Raw genomic sequence first — 14,736 nt, forward strand, 5'->3', positions numbered from 1 at the left:
TTTCCGATCCGAGGCCACCGAGATCATCTGAGGCGTTCCTCAAGGATCCTCACTCAGTCCAACACTCTTCAATATCTACATGAGCCCCCTCGCCACCATCGCACGAAAACACAACATCAACATCATCTCCTACGCCGACGACACCCAGCTGATACTATCCCTCACCACGGACCCAGCCACCGCCAAAACCAACTTCCAGGAAGGAATGAAAGAAATAGCAGACTGGATGAAGCACAGCCGTCGCAAGCTCAACTCAGACAAGATGGAAGTCCTCATCCTCGGACAATCCCCATCTGCCTGGGACAACTCATGGTGGCCCTCGGCGCTGGGAACCGCACCGACACCCACGGACCACACACGTAACCTGGGTTTCATCCTGGACTCCTCCCTCACGATGACCAAACAAGTCAACGCCGTCTCATCCTCATGCTTCAACACCCTGCGAATGCTTCGAAAGATCTTCCGATGGATCCCCACAGAAACCAGAAGAACAGTCACCCAGGCCCTCATCACCAGCCGACTGGACTACAGGAACGCCCTATACGCAGGAACCACCGCCAAACTTCAGACTAGGCTCCAGCGCATACAAAACACCACCTGGAACTCCCTCCCCACTCACCTACGACTGACCCAGGACAATCTCAGCTTCTCAAGACCTGGCTCTTCGAGCAGTAGCAGCACCCCCCCCCCCCCTAGCACCTTGGGACCCTCACGGGTGAGTAGTGCACTCTATAAATGTTTTGATTGATTGATTGATTGTGTGGATTTTCAATATGTGCCGGGGCTCTCGTCACAAGGCAGCTTGCACCAGCCCATTTCTCCTGTTAGCTCTGCCTAAATCAGAACCATGAAAGTGGGGAAAGGATGTGGTGTAATGGCCAGAGCTGCCGATGATTGTGGCCTATTGTTTGAGTATTGATGTTAATTAGAGCCCCTTCATGGGCTGTGATGTACATCAATACTTAAAAAAAGGCCACAATCGTCCCCGCACCGCGCTTACTAACAAAGGTGGAGAGCCAGTTTAAAAACACAGCGTGTACTAAAGTACACGATGTGTTTTGAAACTGGTTCTACGCTTTTGTTAGTAAAGGGCGTGGACGATTGTGGCCTTTTGTTTAAGTATTGATGTTAATCAGAGCTCCTTCACGGGCTGTGATGAACATAAATACTTAAACAAAAGACCACAATCTGCCCCGCGCTCTGCAGCTACATCCCCACAAGCCCCCCAGGCCACAAGGCAGCCTTACCTGCACTCATCACGACTCCTCCGGCACGCACACCGCATTTAAAAGTGCCTGATTTTCGCACCACTCGTGTCTTTAAAGCAGCGGCGCGACTCTCTTGCGCGACATCCTGGCTGTGTGCGCGCTCCACACACGGCAGTGCGTGCTGATGTCAGGAGAGGTGCGTGCGCGCCCCTTAAAGAGAACGGTGGTCCTGGTTACACACGGGTAGACGGCGTCGCCCCACTGTTTTCACAGAGTAAACACTGTCTTTCTTGCTAAGAAGTTGGACCCCACCGAAATATGCTGAACTTGTTGCTGTGACATTCAGTGGCACCTGCAGGTTGTCTGCTTTCCTTTGTAGCAGCAACATACAAGTGCGGAGGGGGCTTATCAGATTCCAGCTGGACCCATGGCAAAAGCTGAAGTTAAGGGGCCACCAGGCTTCCTTGTATAGGAGTATCCTGTCTGGGAGCTATCTGGAGACTCACACCTAGATGCCAATGCAATGCAAAGGCACACAACTTATTACTTCACAAGTACCTAATAGAGGCATGCTTTTGACTTTGTTTAGCCCTTTAATATAAGAGATATGTATGCAGTGTAGGAATGCCAGATGTGTTGTTTAGTACCTGGCTTTACACAAATAACAATTCAAATACCACTGTTTTATTTATTTTAAAGCACTATAGCGCTACTCATCCCAATGAAGGGTGTGAGAGCTCCTTAAATCACATGTACACATTATACACTGATAATAAATCATATGTGAGTAAATCATTGAAGTGGCGGCTCCTCAAGAGAGTGCTGCGGGGCGTCGAGGCAGGGGGGCGGGGTTGGGGAGGGGCAAGGTGGCAGGTTGTAAACTCCGGCATACATCTGAACGGAGTTAGGTAAGTAAATAAATAAATAATATGAATTACATTGCACACGCTGCATCGCCATTTGGCGTTGCAGCACACACAATGTAATTCGTTTTATTTATTTACTTAACTCCGGTCGGCCATATGCCGGAGTGTACTACCCCCCACCCTGCCCTTCCCCCACCCCACCGCCCCACGGCACTCCCTCGAGGAGCCGCCACTGAACCATTGTGTAGGATGTGTACATAAGACAGTGAAGGTAACAGGGTGTTGGAGTCACAAGTCCTTCATAGCTCACTATGCTATATTAGGATTACCATTGATGAACTGCAAGTAACAAAAGGATCTCTGTGTTAAAAGCAGTAACCCACATACCCATTTACAAAAAATAAATATCTGTCATCTTCGTGTTTCATACTGTGCATTGCAGGAGACATATTAACCCTCAATGCTACTTTGATTCAAAACAGGGACTAGACAAAACACAGAACTCTCCAGCAAATGCATTAACCTCCAGAGTTACGTTATTATTATTATTCCCTGAGATTTAGTTGGTATACTGCTCTGCAGCCCGTGCCTTAACCCGATCAAATATTTTTAAATGTAGACTTTGCAACCAATTAAGCAGAACAGATTTACTGCCACGTTTCTCCTTGTTGCCAATTTCTTTGTGGCAGGGTTTTAAAATATTAACATATTTTACGTTGAGGCCCAGATTTCGCATCCGGTATGCGTCACTTTTTTGACACAACCCCCCACGCAAAATCTAATTTGTTAAATATTATAATGTGCTAAAATGTACTCTTGATAGATCTGCTAAACACTTGTGTGGTCTTAAGATCTGATGTCACTTCTTGTGATTTCATGGGTTGTGATGCCACTTCCCGTGACGCCACATGCGTTATCACGGGCCGTGGTGTAACGCAGCATGATGTCACGCACTGTGATGCCATACAACATAATGTCACTTGCATGCTGCTTAACTTGGTTTGTTCCCCAACTTATTTTTTTAGGACTTGTGCCCTGGGAAGAATCATGTTGTACCAGCGAACTACTTGTCAATGCATTGATTCGTCATGTAAAGGAGTCGTGTAGTACATTAATAAAAAATGTATTAAAAGGGGTAACACATGGGGAAAAGTGTGGAATGTGTATTAAGGAGTTGGGAGGGGAGGTGATAGTCTGTGAGCTAAAAGAAACATGACCAGTTTTGACCAGGATGGCTTATTTTATCAAGCTACACATGTTGCCAGGATGTGTGGTGCACGTGATCGTACAGGTGCAAAAATTTTTATCTGAGATAATCAGACTTTTTTTTATAACTGTTTTCAACTTTGTTGACCATGCATACACCATACACACTTGAAGTAATGCTTTTTTTGGGGGCAATACCTAGTAGATTTAATAAAAAAATTAAACAGTATTTTAAAAGGCAAACACTATCATCCTTAAAGTATTACCATCAAGCTTGGGAACATAATACAATAAAAGCTGCCTTTTAAGGCTCTTTAAGCATAACGAGTTTATTTCAATGGGGCCCATAACCCCTGCTACCGGCACTATCTAAACTAAGATGGCCGAGATACATTTTACTCAGATTTAGGCCGGCCAACGCTCCAATTAAAATTCTGTGGAAAAATGAGGAACTGCCTGAGCATTCGGTCCTGATAATTGTTCGTTTTTCAAAGGAACTCTTGGGTCCACCTGTAACCCCTTTTAACTACACCCTCCCGTGTTACTGATACCAGGGATACTGGTAACTTCGGGGTGGCAGACTTAACAAAGAGAAATTCAGGGACCCCATCCTGGGGCCCATAGTATTGCTTAATAAACGCCGTCCCTCCCAAAGTTGTAAACACTAGAGTGGGATACTCAGAACAAAGAGCTCAGTGACCAGCCCACCATTACCATGTAAGTACTTTTGAATCACATTTCATTTCTAAATAGTGGTTCCGTTTGAATTTTATTTCGTTCTGATGGCCTTCCTCTTCTAATCTGCACTTTGGATGGCATGGGGTTGAAGGAAAAATACGCTGTGGATGCAAGCGTACTAGATACATTCTATAGACGCAGCTACTGTAAGTGATTTTACAGCACATCTTTCATCCGTTTTTGTTAATTTTTCAGTTATCTAGAGAATAACTATATCATTTTAGAAGATGTTTTCACAATTTTGATGCTAACTTTCATGAAGTTACAATATCTTCAGAAGCTATAAGAAAACCGTTGATATAAAATGTGTTCTGCAGTACCCCTCTCTTAGCGCCTCCACTTTAGGAACCATTTGAGGGCAGGGACGGTATTAACAATGGTAGTGAACTGTGCGACAATGCTTGTTGGCAAAATGAACACCTCTGCCACAGATTCCCTCACTAACACCCTTTAACAGTGACCCTCAAGTCTCCGTAACCACTGTCTCTCAGATTCATTTAGTTTTATACCACCACTCATACCTGTGTAAGGTGTCAGAGCACTTTACACCACTCACATTGCACAGAGACAATCATGTGTGTAAATCAGTGCATTGGAAATGTAACATCAGACAGGACTACAAGATGTAACGTAGAAGTGACATGCCATCAATACTGGTAGGAAATATAGTTTGAGTCCTTATTCTTTAAAGCACAAATTCAGAATTTAAAACGTAACACCATTGTTAGGGGTTCTCTTTAATAATAATAATTGTTTTCTTTCCAAATGAACCCTTTTGGCAAGATTAGGATAATGAAAGACTGGGGAAAAAACATATAGCTCTAACATATACCTTGCAGTTTGTATGCAGCTCTTTGATGACAGTGAATAGCTCAATGTTCTATATAAGGGTTTTGACTTATAAATGACAAGTAACAAAAGGAGTTCTCTTACAGAAGCAGTAACCCACTAACCTATTTACATTTTATGCACTTTGTTAGCTGTGTGGTACACTTTCTTAGCAGCAGGCATTTTACCCTCTGCACTACCTTAGTATTAAAAACTTCCACTAAACAAACCTCAGGTATCTTTCCACAAAGAAGAGTAATCTCCGGAGTTATCTTGACATTTTAATTGATGCCTGAAAATTGCTGGAGGCCTGGAACGCAGCAGGAGGTGCTCTTGAAATGATAGTATATTCGCAAAAATTACATCCCCACCCCAAGACAGCGCCCAGTGCAGTGGCACCGATCGCACCGCCCTAGCGCCGGCCCTGTTTGAGGGTACACTGTTAAGCTCCCAAACAACTCTCTAGCCATGCCTCATCATTGTGGGTAAACCCATCTTGTCCTACCCTCTTTTTTAGGTTGGCACAAGATTATCTCCTTTCCCTTCCACTTGCAGCCTGACAACCCAGCATCACTCATGAGACAGTAATATTGTTATAAATTATTTAATCATATTAATATCTCACATCGTTATACCACATATACTGGAGTAAGTCCAAGACCTCACTGAATCCAATTAGTGCAAATGGCAAGGTAACTTTACAGACATGCATGAAATAAAACAGACTGCCTGTCAAAAAAGTTATCGCAATTTCAACATACATTAAGACAGTCTAACCATGCATCTCATCATAACAAAACCAGGTAAACTGTCATCCAAGCCATACTCACCAGCTGCCTCAACCATGACAACACGCTCTATGAAAGAATCACCACCCAATTCCAGAGGAGACTCCAGACAATACAGAATGTAGGTGCCAGACTCATCCTCAACCTACCCAAATGGACCGCATCACTCCCCACCGTAGGAACTTCCACTGGCTCCCAGTAGCGGTCAGCAGTAGGAGTTACTGCAGGGCGGTGACGTGGGCAGGGGGAGGGGCAGGGTGGGGGCTAGTAATGTATGGATTACGGAGTTTTACAGGTAAGTAAGCATTTAAATAAATAAAATGAATTTCGTTGCGCGCACTGCATCAGATTTGGTGATGCAGTGTGCGCAATGAAATTCGTTTTATTTATTTAAATGCTTACTTACCTGTAAAACTCAGTAATCCATACATTACTACCCCCCCACCCTGCCCCTCCCCCTGCCCACGTCACCGCCCTGCAGAAACTCCTACTGCCGACCGCTACTGCTGGCTCCCCTTCCAGAAAAGATGTCAATTCAAAATGCTGATACACACCTAGAAAGCCCTCCCTGACCAAGGACCATCCATCAAGCACCACCTGGACTATCACCAACCCTCCAGACACCTGTGATCGGCCTTCTTTGCCCTCGCTCACGCTCCCCGCATCCGTCGAAGCTACAGCTAAGGAAGCTTCTTCTCCTACCTCACCACCAAGGTCTGGGATGACCTACCCCTCCACCTCCAAACTGCATCCTCTCTCACAGAATTCAGAAAGGGAGTCAAGACCTGGCTCTTTGACTGACAGCAGCAGGAACCTAGCTCTTGTATACCCTCACAGGTGATTATCCGCGCTCCACAAATCTAGATTGATTGATAACTATGTCAATAACCCATCAAAGTGAACAAGATTGCAATTGAGTACACATACAAGACTGCTGAGCCAACGACTTCCCAATTACCTTTCACCAGTCCAGCATAGTTGGAAGTTATTAGAGGAGCAAGCACCATGATAGAAGTTTAGTTGTTTACAAAATGTCAGACCCGGATGTTATTGTTATGGCACTAATGGTCAGGCAGAGGAGGTAGAGAGAAGATGCTAGAGTAAAAGGTCACATTTTTCAGATTGGCCAACAACTAGCTGGTGGGTGGTATGGCGCTAGACATGTTCTAGGATGGGATGGTGCCTCCTCGGATGCAGTCACTGGCCATTTCAAGCCACTCTCTGCACTGCGGTTTGGGTCTGGATCTAAATCCAGACGGTTTAATTTTCTAAAAAGGTGGCGCGCACTTTAGTTGATTGACAATGGACTACCAAGGACTGAGCTTAGAAATGGGATGCCATCTCTCATTAGCAGAGTCCAGAGATGGGTGTCTGACTGCATGTGCTGGTGAGCTGTGCGGCGACTGTCTGGTAAGCATTCTCCATCCCTTTGATGATTCTTTGCTTTCTTGTTCATCTTTATGCCCCTCTACTATTTGTCCTTTGGGTGGTACCCACTAGGCGATGTTCCACCTGGAATGAGCACAGGTCCATTACCACCCTCTGTGGCACGAATCCTGGAAAAAGTGCCTCCCAGTGCTTACTAGGGCCAGAAGTTCGAAGAGGTCCTTTGTGGTACTTTGGTTGTGCTCTTTGAGTCCTGGCTTAATGCTCAATATCCCTCAAGGGTTGACAAGCTTCTCAGGCTCTACAGAACCAAGATCTGTCACTTGTGTATGTGGGGCCCTTGGCTGAGTACTGTCCTTTGTGCATGTGGCTCCCTTGGCTGAGTACTGTTATGTGTGTATTTGGGGCCCTTGGCTGAGTACTGTCCTTTGTGTTTAGGAGGCCCTTGGCTGAGTACTGTCCTATGTGTAAGTGGGGCCCGTGGCTGAGCCCTGTTAGCGCTTGATGCTAACATTAACCCTAAATAGGCAGGCAAAGTATTTTTGTTCACCAGATAACAGATCACCACGTACAGTGGGGCTCAATGCTACTACCATAGGAACTTGCTTTCTTCCTCCACATCCTTTTTTTAATTCCATATTTCTGAAAAGTTTCCTAGTGCGCCTGCTCGGCTAGTGAATAGGGTCCGGGTAGCAGTAACTGTTTTCTTTGGCAGGATGACCGCGATCCTCTGTGCAGCATTTGTGGTCAGTTATTTTATTAACCCCTTTCATGATGGTGACGGAACCGCTCCGTCACCAGCCACGGACGTGCTGTGCTGATGACGGAGCGGTTCCGTCACGGCCCGTCAGGCGCGCCTGCGTGGCGCGGATTCCGCGCCTGCGCTGGACAGTCTGTTGAGCAGGCGAGGCCGTGACGGAACCGCTCCGTCATCAGCACAGCGCACCCGAGGCTCATGACGGAGCGGTTCCCCCCACCCCCCTAGCGCTGCGGCGGAATTGCCACCGCAGCCAAGGGGTCAAAGTACATGTATTGTGTTTAACTTGAATGCCCATTTTTGAGCCTTTATTTCTTTAACGATATATTTTTATTTTATCTATCTTGTTTGGTTATATTTTATGCTGAACATATAACGATTTACCTTTAAAGTTTATCGAAGTGTCTTTGCTGTCTTATACAAAGTAACTCCTGCTCTACAGCCTTTCAATATTGGACTTGTTATAGCTATGCTAAGGTGCATTTTGCCTCAACCTTTATTCCACCTACTTTGAAGTCGGTTTTGACGTGCCAACCAAACTAGTAGAGAAAGTCGAAGATGATTGGAAGCCCATGTTTGTGCACAATACTTTTTGGGGGGGGAAATGTTATTCAGTCATATTGTAAATAGAGACAACACATCAGCATCAGAGTACCGGCGTAAAACACCAATCCACGCACTATTGCCAGTTATGCATAGATCAACGATTGTCCTCAATGTTAGACACTCTCGTCCTGACATCTACAGACCTCCACACACTTCCAAAGACCTCCTAGTGCGTCTCACTTGCAACACTTCATAGCTTATGAAGAATACTTTGAATGTTGTATGTATTTTTGCTGAGTGTACCCTGTGGCTATGAGATTAAGAGGATCCTTTGACAGGCACATTCGCCAGAGGTGCTTACAGGCATGTATGGCATGTGACAGCCACTGAGACCCACAACAATATTAGTTCCATAATACTCAGTCCTGGCACTCCATCAATGTGCGAGGAATGTGCGATGCTTGAGGCATGTCTGGCAATTTCCCTGGTGTGATACATGTCAACTACATTTTATGACAATCAACAGCTGTCTCACAACTGCAGTCTGGGGGATATGGTGACCTTTGAGTGCTTCTTATGCTTCATCTCTTATTGTTGTTTTTGCAATTGCCGCCCTCATCTCTTAAGCAAACATACTGATTTATGCACTTTGCACATCCCCACTGAATCAGCATTGGAATCAGCTGCCACTAAACCTACGCTCCAGTGTTAATTTAGCCTTAGTTTAAAAAAACAAACCTCTAGAAAGCATAGCTATTTAATCTGTAAATTCTAATCAACTGAATATGTGCAGCCTGCCGAGATACCCCTTAGGGAGTGATTAGAGCGCTTTACAAATGTCAATAACATAAGATATTACATTTTTCTTAAAATGATATAGATAATATAGTAACGGTGTTAAATAGAAATTTGCTCCTGTAACAGAAGAAGCATTCTGAATGTTATATGACCTATTTGAATTACATTTGGAATTACATTTGGAATATTCTGAAAAATGCCAATAAAGAGTGATTAAAAAAAAACATCGCATGACATAACGGCAATTGGTGGCACACGCGTTGCATGCACGCCAGCAAAACGGCAAGCACATTGTACTATATGTTCAGTCAAATTGACTGATACATGTACAATAATTACATATTCTAAGCATGTTCGCTCCACAAGTGTAGAGGATATAACCAGTTTCTATATCCTGATTTCTTTTTGACAGCCCACTACCTGACCTAAGCTGGGATACAGGAAGCAGACCGGGTCATTTAGATTCTGACAGAGTCCCCCTGGCAGAGGATGACCCATGTTATTTAGAACCCCCAGGCAGATGGGGATCTTTGTGCCTCCAGCAGAGCTACTCGTGTGGCTGTTCCAATGAATAAATCGAACTTTGAGAAGTGGGTGCCATGTTTGTGGTGCCCACTTGGGAAAACAAAAATAGTCAATAAATAAATTCTTAATCTGGGAGATTTTTCATGAAATAAAAAGCAATTTCTCCCATCGCATGGGGCCATCTGAGACTGTCAAGCCTCACAGTTCCCAGGTAAGGAAAATATCTGTTGCCTCAACCTGTTCACTTATACCTAAGGGCCTGTGGTAGACAGGCCATCGGGTCAAAAGATTACTCTGGCAGAGCCAGCAGATACCTCACCTATGTAAACTCAGCACTTCCTCCATCTAGAGCTGGCTAATGTTTCTAAGCTTGTATTCAAGAGTGTATAGGTATTTGGCCAGTTAATCAAAATAGGAGCCTCCTGTGGTGGCTGAAATAATTTATAGCCACAATAATCAACTCTTTTACTCAAAGTGACCTCATAACTGATCTATTATTTAAAAAAAATGTTTTTGCAAATCTGACTAGATTTGAACTATTCATTTTACATCATTGCAACGTCTTCAGAAATGATTTGCTTTGGGACACATCAGTGTGCATTTGTCATTTAAATAACTCTGAGTGCATTCACTGTATAAGGTGATCTGTTTGCATATGAAGGGACTCCCCAACAGGTTAACACAATCGGCTGCATTAAGAAGCGCAGGTTGTTTCTTAAGCAAACAATGTAACCAATATTTCCAGGAATTTTGTACTAGGACACTTCCCAGTTGCAGTGGCGGCCAGCACGGATCTGGGGTGGTGAGGCGGAGGGCTTAAGTGGGTCTAAAAAAGAAAATACACTTACCTCGTTCCACATCGTCTCTCCTCCGCATCGGGCCGAAGTTGCTGAACAGGAAGCACATTCAGGCTCCCCTGAGTCAATCAAAACGCTGCATGCAGCACTGTGATTGGTCTGAGCGCCATAGTTTGGCGCTCATCCAGGGAATGGGAGCCTGCACATGTTCTCCACCCAGGCTGTAATGCAGCCTGGATGGAGAACATGCTAAGTGCGCATGACTGTTTGACCGGCCCTCTAGGTCCGGCCAAAGCGTCATGTGAACTTCAGCATGCCCACTACTCCTCCCCCTGCCCTGCTCTATGAGCAGAGCAGCCCCGACCCACCAAGCTGCTGCAGCAGGGAAAAATAAAATTATGATAACAGCAAGCTATTATCATAGTTTTTTCCCTTCTTTCACTGCCTTAGCGTAGTAGCCGCCACTGCCCAGTTGATTATGCCACCTCGCTTCTTTCTTTAATGATCAGCTTTCAAAATGTGTAACATTTATCGATTTTGTGTTCAATCCATGAATAAAACTTGTTAAACTTAATTTCTCATATGGAGTAAACGAGGATCAATTAAATAACTGTATTTAGATTCAACTATAGGTTAAGTCCCATTTACTCAGCAAGCTTTGATGAGTATTCATGTCATAAGGTTCAAATATTACCGAGCCGTTGATGAGGTTACATGGCACTCTGTTTGATTTCAGACCCTGTAATGGAAATTGTAATGGAAATATAGCTTTGTATTTTCTTTAACTTGTTGGCAGTTTTGTAATGTTCCAGAACTTTATGAGCAGATGAAAGCAATTCTGAAACTGAATATATTTTTTCTTTCAGCATTTAGGGTCTCCATTATTCTGAGTATAGTCCTAATAGTGTCAGTGTCTATTGCCCACATGCATCAAAGGGAATTGAATTCGCAAACGGTGCGAATCGCAAAATTCGTCCGTTTGCGAATGCAAATTCCTTTTTTGGGATGCATCATGTTTTTTAATTTTTTCGCAATTTAAGGAATCGCAAGTATGTTGCACAAAAGTGCATTTTTGAAAGTTTCATTTTACACACACACATGCCCTTGGGGCATGTGTGTTTGAAAAATGTTCTTAAAGTTTAATTACAGGGGTGCAGGGGTGGTCCTGGGACCCCCCCGCACCCTTGAAATAGCATTCTCATTTTGCGATTCCTTAATTGCGAATCGCAAAAGGAGAATGGCTTCCCATTCATTCCTATGGGCCTCTAGGCCCATAGGAATCAATGGGAAGGGATTCCTTAATTGCGATTCGCAAATTGTGAATCGCAATTAAGGAAAATTAAGAAATCGCAAATAAAATTGCGATTACTTAATGCATAGCATTTTGCGATTTCTTAAATGCGATTCCTTAATTTTCGCAATTAAGAATTCGCAAAATGTAACAATGATGCATGTGGCCGTATTTCCCTAATCCTTCTGCCTGCTTTCGTTCCAGATTTGGCGGATTTGTGACTGAGCGCCGTGGTTACTTATGATCTCCGATCTCTTTTTGACCTGGACTATGTTGTGGTCCCTTTAGAAAAACATGTAACTTCTTGTATTCATTAAATGATTCAAGATGTTGTCACCGCAGCAACAGTATTTTCTTCAGACCGATTTTGACCTAACGTGCACTGCTGTATTGATGACATTATCTATACTATACCTAGATACACTTTATGTGCTAGTGGTCCCAAAATCCTTTAACAAATCTTTGGTAAAAAAAATTTCAAAATACTATTAACAACCAAAGCATGCATTTCATCACAGTTTAATATTCTTTTCAACTTTTAATGTGGAAAGTGTGAATCATTTTTGCAGGAGCTATAGGAATTGTCAATTTCCTCACATATGCAAAACCAAAAGCGCATTGTCTGCTGGATGCTGTCATTCAGAAAGATAAAAATCTTTAGGATAGCCACATGCAGGAAAGAGTGTCTATTCTCTCAATCTGGGGCCCCTCACATCACCACAGTTCCTATAAAGGAAACGTTTTATTTCATGCTGCAAACACCGGTTCAGAGTACTCACTTAGAAATGTAGGTGAATACATTGTTTTAAGTTGCTTAGAAAGAAACACACGAATAAGGTTTGCGTAATTCTTTTCATAGAAATGAGTGCCAGGGTCAAATCATTTCTCAGAATTCACCCATCATGCTTCTGAAGGAAGGCTTCTGGTAATAATAACATCACAGATGCTCAGTAGGGTTTCACAGCTGGTCTGAGCACAGTGGAGCAATGCCATACTCTGCATCCGCTTATTAGAAAATATGTGCATGTATGAGGCGAATCTCTCGGTCTTCCTTTTATGTATCTCACCTAGGCATCTGCTAAAGTTAATAGAGCTAACATCTGGGACATTCTATATGGTATGGAGGTCAAACTCCTGACAGTTAATTGTTTGAAGAGACTTCACTGGAATATTTCAGCTAAGGTCAGTTATGGCCTATAAGATAAACTTACCAATAATAGTCCACTTAATTCTCTTGTTGGTATTCCCTGCTTTGTAAAGCGCTCTGATATCTGCAAAGATCTTGTTCGCGCTATATAAAACTTTCAAAATAAATAAATAAATAAATAGGGCTATCCAACAGGGCTGTGTTCTTGCCCTCTTTTTGTTTAATTTATACCCAAACCAACTTGGGGCATGATTTGGGGTATGATTTGGTGGGCAGCCTACTCCATCACAAATGTGATGAATATCTATCAGCCCTATTACAAGTGCCAGAGGATATATTGAACTTGTGACAGAGTAATCAGTCTGCCAAATTCAGCATCTGGCCCTTGGTCATCACTTAAGAAGTGTTGGGCAAGAGACACCCAGAGTAGCCTGAAAATCAATTCATTTACTTGCAGATGATGCAGTTTTACTTTCATGCATTGCTAATGGTCTAAACGGCCTTATAAGTTCATATGAATGAATGAATACATGCTTAGATAGCGCTTGGCTACCCGGAGGCATCCCAGCGCTTTAGACCAAAACAAGTAATCACCGCTCAGGGAAACAGAAAGGTCTTCAACCGTTTCCTGAAGGCAAGCTGGTTAGATTCCAGCCGAATACAGTCGGGGAGCTGATTCCAAAATTTTGCTGCATGAAATGAAAAACGCCGGCCAACCATGCGCGTCCGTTTGACCCTAGGGACTATCAGCAGGTTTTTGTGGTTAGATCTGAGAGATCGGGGAATCTGATGGTGAAGAAACATAGGGCGTAGGAGGGCTGGGCCGTTATCAGTGGTTGACCTATGGACCATACACATGGCCTTGAACCAGACCCTTTCCTGCACCGGCAGCCAATGTAGTAGTCGCAGTGCCGCCTTAGCAGAGCTACGTCTAGGGTCACATGTAAACTGTATAGACAATTTAGAGTCCTATGTTTAAATGCTAGGGCCTAGACCAACTACATTAAAACAGTTAAAGGTTAAAGGGCTGTTAAAGGGCAACTGATAAGCAAAGCATCTTGCTTTTCTTATTTTGAAATATGTTTTCAAAATACACTAAGGACCTCATTATGATTTCGGGAGGATGCAACACCTTTTTGGTGAGGGAACTGCCCGACGATAGGTCGGCAGTTCTGCATACTGAATGAGGATGCGACCACAAACCTCCATTTTACAAAGGGAGCTTGTGCGACAAGCGGTCGGAGTCTTACCCTCCAAGGTCGTATTTAGGCTCTTAGTTGACCTAATTTGTTAACAGATAGAATATTTTTATCTATTAACTCTTGTAGAGCTATACTCAGTTTTGTCACCAAGGTGGGTAAAAAACGTATTAGCAAATAGGGAAATCACTAGACATTGGAAGGCCCATGTGGGCCCCTGAGTAACTGCATGGCAAAAAGAACTTGAGAGATAGACTGGATATGAGGGTGGAGTATTGCTGATGGAGGCTGGAAGAGGTATAGGTTCACTAGACATAACCTGAGCTTGGGAGATATTGGTGGCTTGCTTAAAGGATCCAGAACTCCCGTAACAGGCATCATCACCGGAGGGTCCTCCTCTCCAGAACTGGATGTGTACGAGTGAGATATTCCCTGGATCTGTGCATCCTGATAACCCAGTTATGCAGAAGGGATTCTGGAACTCTTATGCCATCAATCACAGGAGGGGGATATTTAAGGAAGGAATCTAATGATCTGAAATATACATTTGGCTTGGGCGCAACTCATTGAGTGGAAGGGAGGTGGGATGGTTAAGCAGTTCGGGGAGTTTTACAGACAATTTCATTTTGAGACGGATTGTATTGCCTAGTACACAG

This window comes from Lissotriton helveticus, chromosome 2_1 (genome assembly GCF_964261635.1).
Source record: "Lissotriton helveticus chromosome 2_1, aLisHel1.1, whole genome shotgun sequence".
Classification (NCBI taxonomy): domain Eukaryota; kingdom Metazoa; phylum Chordata; class Amphibia; order Caudata; family Salamandridae; genus Lissotriton; species Lissotriton helveticus.